The sequence below is a fragment of the Sciurus vulgaris genome (assembly GCF_902686455.1).
Source record: "Sciurus vulgaris genome assembly, chromosome: 8".
Lineage (NCBI taxonomy): Eukaryota > Metazoa > Chordata > Mammalia > Rodentia > Sciuridae > Sciurus > Sciurus vulgaris.
In genome coordinates, this window is record NC_136468.1 from 45,708,351 (window position 1) to 45,716,889 (window position 8,539).

Sequence of the window (8,539 nt, forward strand, 5' to 3'; positions counted from 1 at the left end):
TCGCCTCAAGAGAGACCCTGGCCAGAACCACTCCACTAAGCTGCTTCCATATTTCTGGTCCCCAGAAAATGAGATAATACATGTTTAAATAATTGTTTTAAGCCACTAAGTTTTAGGATACTTTGTTATATAACACCAGATAACAAACACAGTTGAGTATAATAGAGCCTAGCACAATGCCTGATACATAAGAAATAATTTTTTGTTATTTGAATGAATAACTATTCAAGTGGAGTTTATCTTTTATACTTTAATGGATTATATATAATGTTGGTATTATCTCTGATCCCTGACACCTATATTGTCTAAGGGTTTTTTGATATGATAATAAAGAGATCAATTGTGAATCTTACTGAGATCTAAACATTGATGGTCCCTGGGTGTTACAAAGTAGAATAAGCAGTAATATCCTGAAACTTGAATTCTGTCTCTAGTCTTATTACTGATTAACTCGGTGACCTATGAAAAGTTACCTAAACCTTCTAAATTTCCATTTCCCTATGCATTAATCGGGGACAATAATCTCAACCCTTTTTCAAAACACAAGTAAATATGATTTTTTGTAACAGTGTATTAACATTCTTTCAATTTAAGTAGTCTGGGTTAGGTCTGCCTTTTTAAATTTTTAAGCAAGTAAGGATTACATATTTTAGATGTGAATACCATGGAGATTTTTCTTTCAAGAGATGGCATCTTATTTGCTGATTTTACTATGTACATTTGTAGGTATTAGCATCATTCATAGGCAAGCAGTTTGGACTTAAGTGTATGGCAGGATGGTAGCTTATTAAATGTCAGATCTCATTTTATTAGCCTGTTGAAAATTTATTATGTTTTTAAAAGAACACATAATTATAACTGAGTTCTTTTTCTTTCCATTAATTAATTTCTAACTGTGGCTAGGTATCTGTCTCTCTTTGTAGCTGCGATTCTTAAACATTCTTAGTAATAAATATGTATTTAGCTAGTAATTTGGTCTGAGTCTTAAGTGTTCATCCTAGAGCAAAATTGTGCCCAATAGCAAGTATAAATGGTAGAATATATGTCTTTCTCTTAGGAGGACTTGTGCACACAGAGAAAGGCTTTATACAATGGAATGTCAGAAGTAGAGATTATGTAAGTATTAACAATGCACAGTTTGGCATGAGTAATCTAGATAAATATGTTAGGATGAATAAGATGCAGCCTTAGTATGGGATTCAAGTCCTGATTATGTAGTAGATGAATTATCCTAGCTTCCTGGTTTTTTGAATAGTGGTACCCCCTTGTCCACAGGGAATAAGTTTTAAGACCCTCATGGATACCTGAAACTGCACCTACTATCAAAACCTACAAATACTATGTTTTTTTCTATATGTACCTACCTATGATAAAGTTTAATTTATAAATTAGGCACAAAGATAATAATAACTAATAATAAAAGTAGAATAATTTTGACTATATACTATAATAAAAGTTATATGAATGTGAATGTAATCTCTCTCCCCAAATATCTTCTTATACTGTACCTCTTAGCAATCTCAGCATATGCTTTTGTTTTCTTTCTTTATTAAGTCAAGAACTTTCACCTTTCATTTAAAGAAAGTACTTTATGACTATTTTTTTTTTTTTTCCCCATCCCCAAGTTGTTAACATTGCTACTCTTGCTGGGGCTGGTGCTCAGTGGTAGAGTGCTTGCCTAGCATGTGTGAAGCACTGGGTTCCATTCTCAGCACTGCATTAAAAAAAAAAAAAAATTGCTATTCTTGCACCCTGGAATCATTATTAAGTAAAACAAAGATTATTTCAGAACAAGCACTACAATACCATAATAGTTGACCTCATAATTGAAATGGCTCCTAAGTGAAAATGAGAAGGTAGTACGTACAGTATTGATAGGCTGGAAAAGGGATGATTCATATCATGGGTAGGATGGAGTGGGATGGCATTAGATTTCATCACTATGCTCAGAATGACACAGAATTTAAAACTTCTGAATTGATATTTCTGGAAATTTTTATTTAGTACTTTTAGACTACAGCTGACCATGCATAAATGAAACCTCAGAATGTGAAGCTGGACACAGGATGATTGCTATATTGTTTCTTGCTTTCTACTATTTAGCTGTGACCCCAAATCATATGAAATTACTAGCTTAACTAGACATTAGATTATATGTGGTTGTAGATGATCTCTAGTAGTAGCAAGAAAAACCCTAGGGAAAAAAAAATGGATGGAGTTTCATGTGCCTCATTTCCAATATTAAATTGGGAATGGTCACCAGGAAACTGAGATGAGAGAAAACTTCTGACAGTGTGTTTTCAGCAAAATTTCTCATTTATTGAAAATTCCTGCCCGTTCAGAACAGAGGAGAAGATAAAGAAAAAAGGAAGTTTAGGAATTTTAACCTTAAGGGAAGAGGACTTAGCCTGACTCACATCATATTAGTTTGAAAGCAAAGACTGCAATGGATGCACTGAGGAACTAATGTTATCTCAAGAAATATTCTCAACTTGTGAGGTTAGGCTCGCTGGTGTTACTCTGGATTCCTTCAGTTCTCTGGGATAAAAATCATAATATTCCTTAGTTGTTTTCCTTGGTGGCTCACCAACAACAGAAAATGTTTTTTGTAAATGGAATAGGCAAAGCTTTCTTTAGTTTGAAATTCTAGAGGAGTAAATTATTTATGAATGTGCATACTGCTTGTTATTGTAAAGAACTAACTTACATATGTTAGCTACATACCATGGCATAATTTTTTTTCTTTCTTTTAAGTTGTATGTCAAAATCTAAAAATGAACCATAGTGTATACCATTTTGGGTTTTTGTCACCTCTGCCAAGATGCACCCCATTCTTCAGCCTTTTACTGTAACTCCCATCCATAGGTTGGGTCCCTGTTGTGGTTTAGATATTATGTAACCCTCAAAAGCTCATGTGTGAAACAATGCAAGAAGTTTTAGATGTGAAATGATTGGGTTATGAAAGTCTTAACCAAATCAGTACATTAATTCCCTTATAGGGGTTAACTGGATGGTAACTGTAGGGTTTATCTAGAGGAGTTGGGTCCCTGGGAGTGTACCTTTGGGGTTTATACTTTATCTTTGTTGAGCAGAGCTCTCTCTCTGCTTCCTGGTGCCATATTTTCCGTTACTTACCTTCACCACACACTTCTGCCATGATGTTCTGCCTCATCCCAGACCCTGAAGATTGGAGTCAGTCATCTATGGACTGAGACCTCTGAAACTATAAGTCCCCAAATAAACTTTTCCTCTAAAATTGTTCTTGTCGAGTCTTTTGGTCACAGCAGTGAAAAAGCTGATTAAAGCCGTCCTTTCGGTATATTGATATGAGAGGACTTTCTCCCTACCTGACCATAGCTGATTGGATAGGTTTTTTCATTGATGAAATTTGGAATTGGAACATAAAGACTTTTGCTATGCCCTGTTGAACACTAAAAATGTAACCAAATGTGGGTTTTAAACTAGGGATATAAACCCCAAATAAGAAGTCATTCTGTAGAGAGAAATGAAACCAATTGTCTGATGAAACTAGTTGACCCTGAGCTATGAGCTCCTTGAAAAAGGGAAAGAGGAGAAAGGAGCTATCTGGTCCCCCTCAGAGTTCCTCATGTCCACTACCCCACAAATAGCCCTACTGCCCAATTTCATGAGTCCTTGTCCTGTGTCCTTATACTGAATGACACTTTTTTTGTTAAATTAGTTAGAATGTATAACTTTTGCATTGTTTAAAATATGTTTTATCACTTCACTTAAGAGAAACCTAAATACTTTATCTGCAAGAAGACACGTTTTGAAAACTTTGGTCTAAAGGAATAGCATAAGGCCTATGAAAAGCCTGCAAAAATTACAGTCTTTTGAATGAAGACAGCAAAATGGCAGAGTAAGAAGCTCCAAGCTCTTGTCTTATTCTCCCATGGAGATATCAAAACACACACTTGCACACGTATACACACATACAAGTAGAAACTGTTAGAACCAATTCTGTGAGAGTTTGGAAAACAAAGGTAAACAGTACCCAACTAAGCACTGAATCAAGAAAAAGGTACTTGAAAACAGTAGGAATATTTCATGTCAATTTTGCTAGTCTTTACCCTACCTCCTTTCCTCATGGGGATACTTGGAGTGGCAGCAGTCTGGCAAAGCAGCAGCAGTTACAAAGCTGCCACAGTCGTAAGGAGGCAACAGTCTGATGGCAATACAGCCCAAAAGCATTAGCAGTCCCTTTCCCTAGTGTGGAGCTGTTTACCAGGTTTGCAAAGGAGCAAGAAAAACACACTTCTTTTGCAAATTATTGTGTTCTAACCTAACTGGGGGTACTATGGCCTGAATTTGTGTTTCCCCACACATTCGAATGTTTTAACTCTAACCTCCAATGTGACTGTACTTAGATACAGAGCCTGTGAGGAAGTAATCAAGCTTAAAGTAAGTCATAATAGTAGGGTCCAATCTGATAGGGCTGGTGCTCTTAAAAGAATAAGAAGAAACACCATAGTGTGTGCCTGTTTTTCTCTCTCCCTCCCCTTCCTCCCTCCCCCTCTCCCCCCCTTCACCTCTCCCTCTCTCCCTCTCTTCCTCTTCCTCTCCCTCTCTCTCCAATCTTCCTCCACTCTCCCTCCTTTTCCATCTGCCTCTTCCCATGATGTGAGAACACAAGAATAGATCCCATCAGCTAAATAGGGTGAAACTGAAGCCAGAATTGAGGACAGGCAGTTAGTGTAGAACAGTGAATCTGGTCAAATCCAGGAATGGAGGCCAGCTGAGTCTGGGAAGTTGGAAACTGCCCCTGGTAGATTGGAATGTCAGTGTCTCCAGAGCTTTTTTGATCACCAATGTTACCTGCCTGTACTATCCCTCCCAAAATGCTGCCAGCATGGAATTGCTAATTAATGCACCCTGGGCCAATTGGTCCTTCCCCTGCTGCCCATCTGCTTCTCACTTTTTTCCTATCTCACTGGCATCTCCTGTGCCTAGGAAGGTAGGCAGAAGGAAAGAGAAAAGCTGGAAAGAACAGAAGAACAAAGGAGACCCTAATCTATAAAAGATGCAGGGCTTGCTCACTTCTTGGAATTCTAGAACATCAGCCAAGACCCCCTTCACACTCCTGTGTTACTACCTTTAAATAAAACCTGCTTAATATGCTTGCCTTGGTGGACTCTCTGATGTTATACTTCAACATCTGAGGAAACAGAACTCATCACTGATAAACAGCAGTATCATAACTATAAACCAAGTCAGCTAGAACATTAATCTTGAACTTTGCAGCCTCTAGCACAATGAAAAATAAATTTCTGATGTTTAAAAGACGTTCAGCCTGTGGTATTTTGTTATAGCAGCCTGTGCGGACTAATAAAGTACTGATTCAAGGTGCTATTCTTTAGTTCAACTAAGTCAGAACTTAGGCCAGAAAACTTGAAAACACTGCAGGCTGAATTAACAACCTGGGTGTGAGATTATAATTGAAACATAGAATACTCAGGCAAAAGCTGGGTCAAATTTCTTTGGGAAATTAGGAAATTCAAAAGCAATCTTATCCACGTGGAAATTTAGAAAGCCACGTACATATCCAGGGCAAGACATATGCTCAGAAAACATTTGAGAAAACCCTAGTAAGCTTTCACTTTCGGCTGATCCCTTGGCATAGTGCAAGCCTCACTAATTAAAGGAGGACCCTGGCTCAAGGCCAATTTGTAAGAATGGGAGAGTATGTGGCATTTGAGAAAATCCCTGTCAGAACACAAGCTGAACACAAGCCAAGGAGGAGAAACTTCAGTGACCTCGTTGACAAGGAATACAGTCTGCAATAAAAGTTTAGGAAAGGCATTAAATAAACTGCCAATTGATTTGCAGTAGTAAGTCACACTTTTCCACTAAAAGGGAGGGCGCAGTAATTTCTGAGACAAGCTGAAGTTGTTAGAAGAATTCCTTGATGGAAAAAGTTGACCTTTGCATTTTGTTGCTTCGTTTCCTGAAAATAACTTGGGAGATGCTCCTGATTTGTCCATCTACTGCTTGGATTCCTTGGATCCCACCCATTATTTCACTTACAGAAAAAACAAGTAATTGTTGCAGAGGTCTCTGCATTTTACAGCTGCCCTTTTATAAGAAGCACTTTTCTCAGATTAAAAAAAAAATAAATAAATAAACAAATTGCCATAGTCTTTAACATTCAGGAAACTGAAATCATAGAGAAAGAGAAGGGTCTCATTTCCAGTTAACATAATTGTCAAATGTTCAGTTTTCACTTAAAAAAAAATCACAAGTCATCCAAACAAGAAGGTATGGCTTAATCAAAAGAACAAAACAAATGGGCAGACACCATCCTTGAAAGAGTCTAGGCACTGGAATTATTAAACAAAACTTTAAAACAGCTGGATTAAATATGCTCAAAGAACTAAAGAAAAACATGAACAAAGAACAAAAACTGGAAAAATTATGTCTGAACAAAATGAGAATATTAGTAAAGAGATAGAAATTATGAAAAGGAGCAAAAGAGAAATTATGGAGCTGAAAAGTGCAATGATTAAATGAAAAAGTCTAGGAAAATTGAGTAAGCATATAAAAGATTCAGTGTGCTTGGAGAAGGACAATTGAAATTATTGGCTTTAAGGTACAAAAAGGAAAAAGAATGAGGAACCCCATTTATTGTTGGAATGCAAATGCTTTAGCATTTGAAGGAGAGTTTGGCAGTTTTCTTACAGAACTAAACAGTTTTGACACACAGTTCAGCAATTGTACTCCTTGGTATTTAACCAAATGAACTGAAAACTTACGTCCACACAACCAACTACATCTGAATATTTAAAGCAGCTTTATTAACAATTGCTTGTACTCAGAAGCAAACAAAAGACCTTCAGTACGTGTGATATGAACTAAAAGTTTGTGTAGGGTCCAAAATTCATATGCTGAAACCTTAATCTACAGTGTGATTATTTTTGGAGATGAGATCGCTAAGGAAATAGTGAAGGTTTTATGAGGTCATATGCATTGGTCCCTGCTCCATATTGACGTTCTTATAAGAAATGTCAGTACTTATATACATACACTCTCTCTTTCTCCCTCCCTCCACACACATCAGTAAAACTGTATGAGGACATAACACAAGGGTACCATCTATAAGCCAGGAAGAGCCCTCACTAGAAACAATTTATCAGCACCTTGATCATGGAACTCTAGTTTCCAGAAATGTGAGTAAATTAATTTCTGTTAAGTCACCCAGCCAGTGGTATTTTGTAATATAGTAGCCTGAATGTACTAATACAGGTAAGTGGATAAATAAATTTTTGTACACTTAGACAAAGGAATACTATTCAACACTAAAAATAAATTAGCACCCAAGATACAAAAAGGTATGGTAGATCCTTAAGTACATATTACCAAGTAAACAATCTGAAAAGGCTATGTGTAAGGAATTTCCATGGAACCACGCCGGACACGGGAAATCACATAAGGGAATTTATTAAGCAAACAGTGTCTCCCTGCAGGGTAAGAGAGAAAATGAGAGGAAAAGAGAAAGGAAAGAGAAAGGGCGTGTGCTAGAGGAAGTGGAAAGCCAGGAGGATAGAGAAAAGTGTGTAGGAGAGACAGAAGAATAGAAAAAGATGGCGGGGAAGCTACAGTAAAACAGTTGAATTCTGCCGGGCTAACAGGGGACCAATATGGGAGAAGGATACTTGCAAGCTGACTGATGAACCAATAGCTAGCTAGGATGTCCACATATTGACAAGTGGTTGGGAGGTGGGCAAAATGGCTGTACCTGGTGGGCGGGGGAGCAGCTTTATACATTACACTATGTACTGCATGATTGCAACCAGATTATAGTGCTGGCGATATAGCACATCATGAAGAGTGCCTGACTCGCATGCCGGAGGCCTAGGTTCGTGTCCCCAACATTGTGGGATTGTGAAAATAAGAAACAAATGAAACCATTTCTGAGCCTCCCAACCAGATTACATTCTGGAAAAGGCAACACTATGTAAAAAATCCAGGGTGGGCTCGGGGGTTTTATGGGAAGGAAGGATGAATAGGTGAAACATAGGGATTTTTAGGGCAGAGAGACTCTTCTTTATGAAACTATAATGGTGGATAAATGTCACTATAAATCTGTCCAAGTAGAATGTATAACATCAAGGATTCACCCTAATATAACCATGTGGACTTTGATTGATAATGATGTGTCAATGATGGTTTATTGACAGAAACTGTAGTGTGAGATATTGACAATGGAGAAGGCAGTACATATATGGAGTAAGGAACGTGAGAAATCTCTGTACATCTCACTCAATTTCACTGTGAATCTAAATGACTTTTAAAAAAATAAAGCATGTTAATTTTTAAAAATTGAACAGAATCTAAGGTACATGTGGGACATCACCAAGTGAACCAACATATATGGTATGGAAATTCTCGGAGAAGAAGAGAATGAGAAAGAGGCAGGAAGAATATTTGAAGAAATTATGGACAAAATCTTCCCGAATTTGATTAAAGATATTAACCTACAAATCTGAGAAGTTATTCTAAGTTGGAGAAATTCAAAGATACC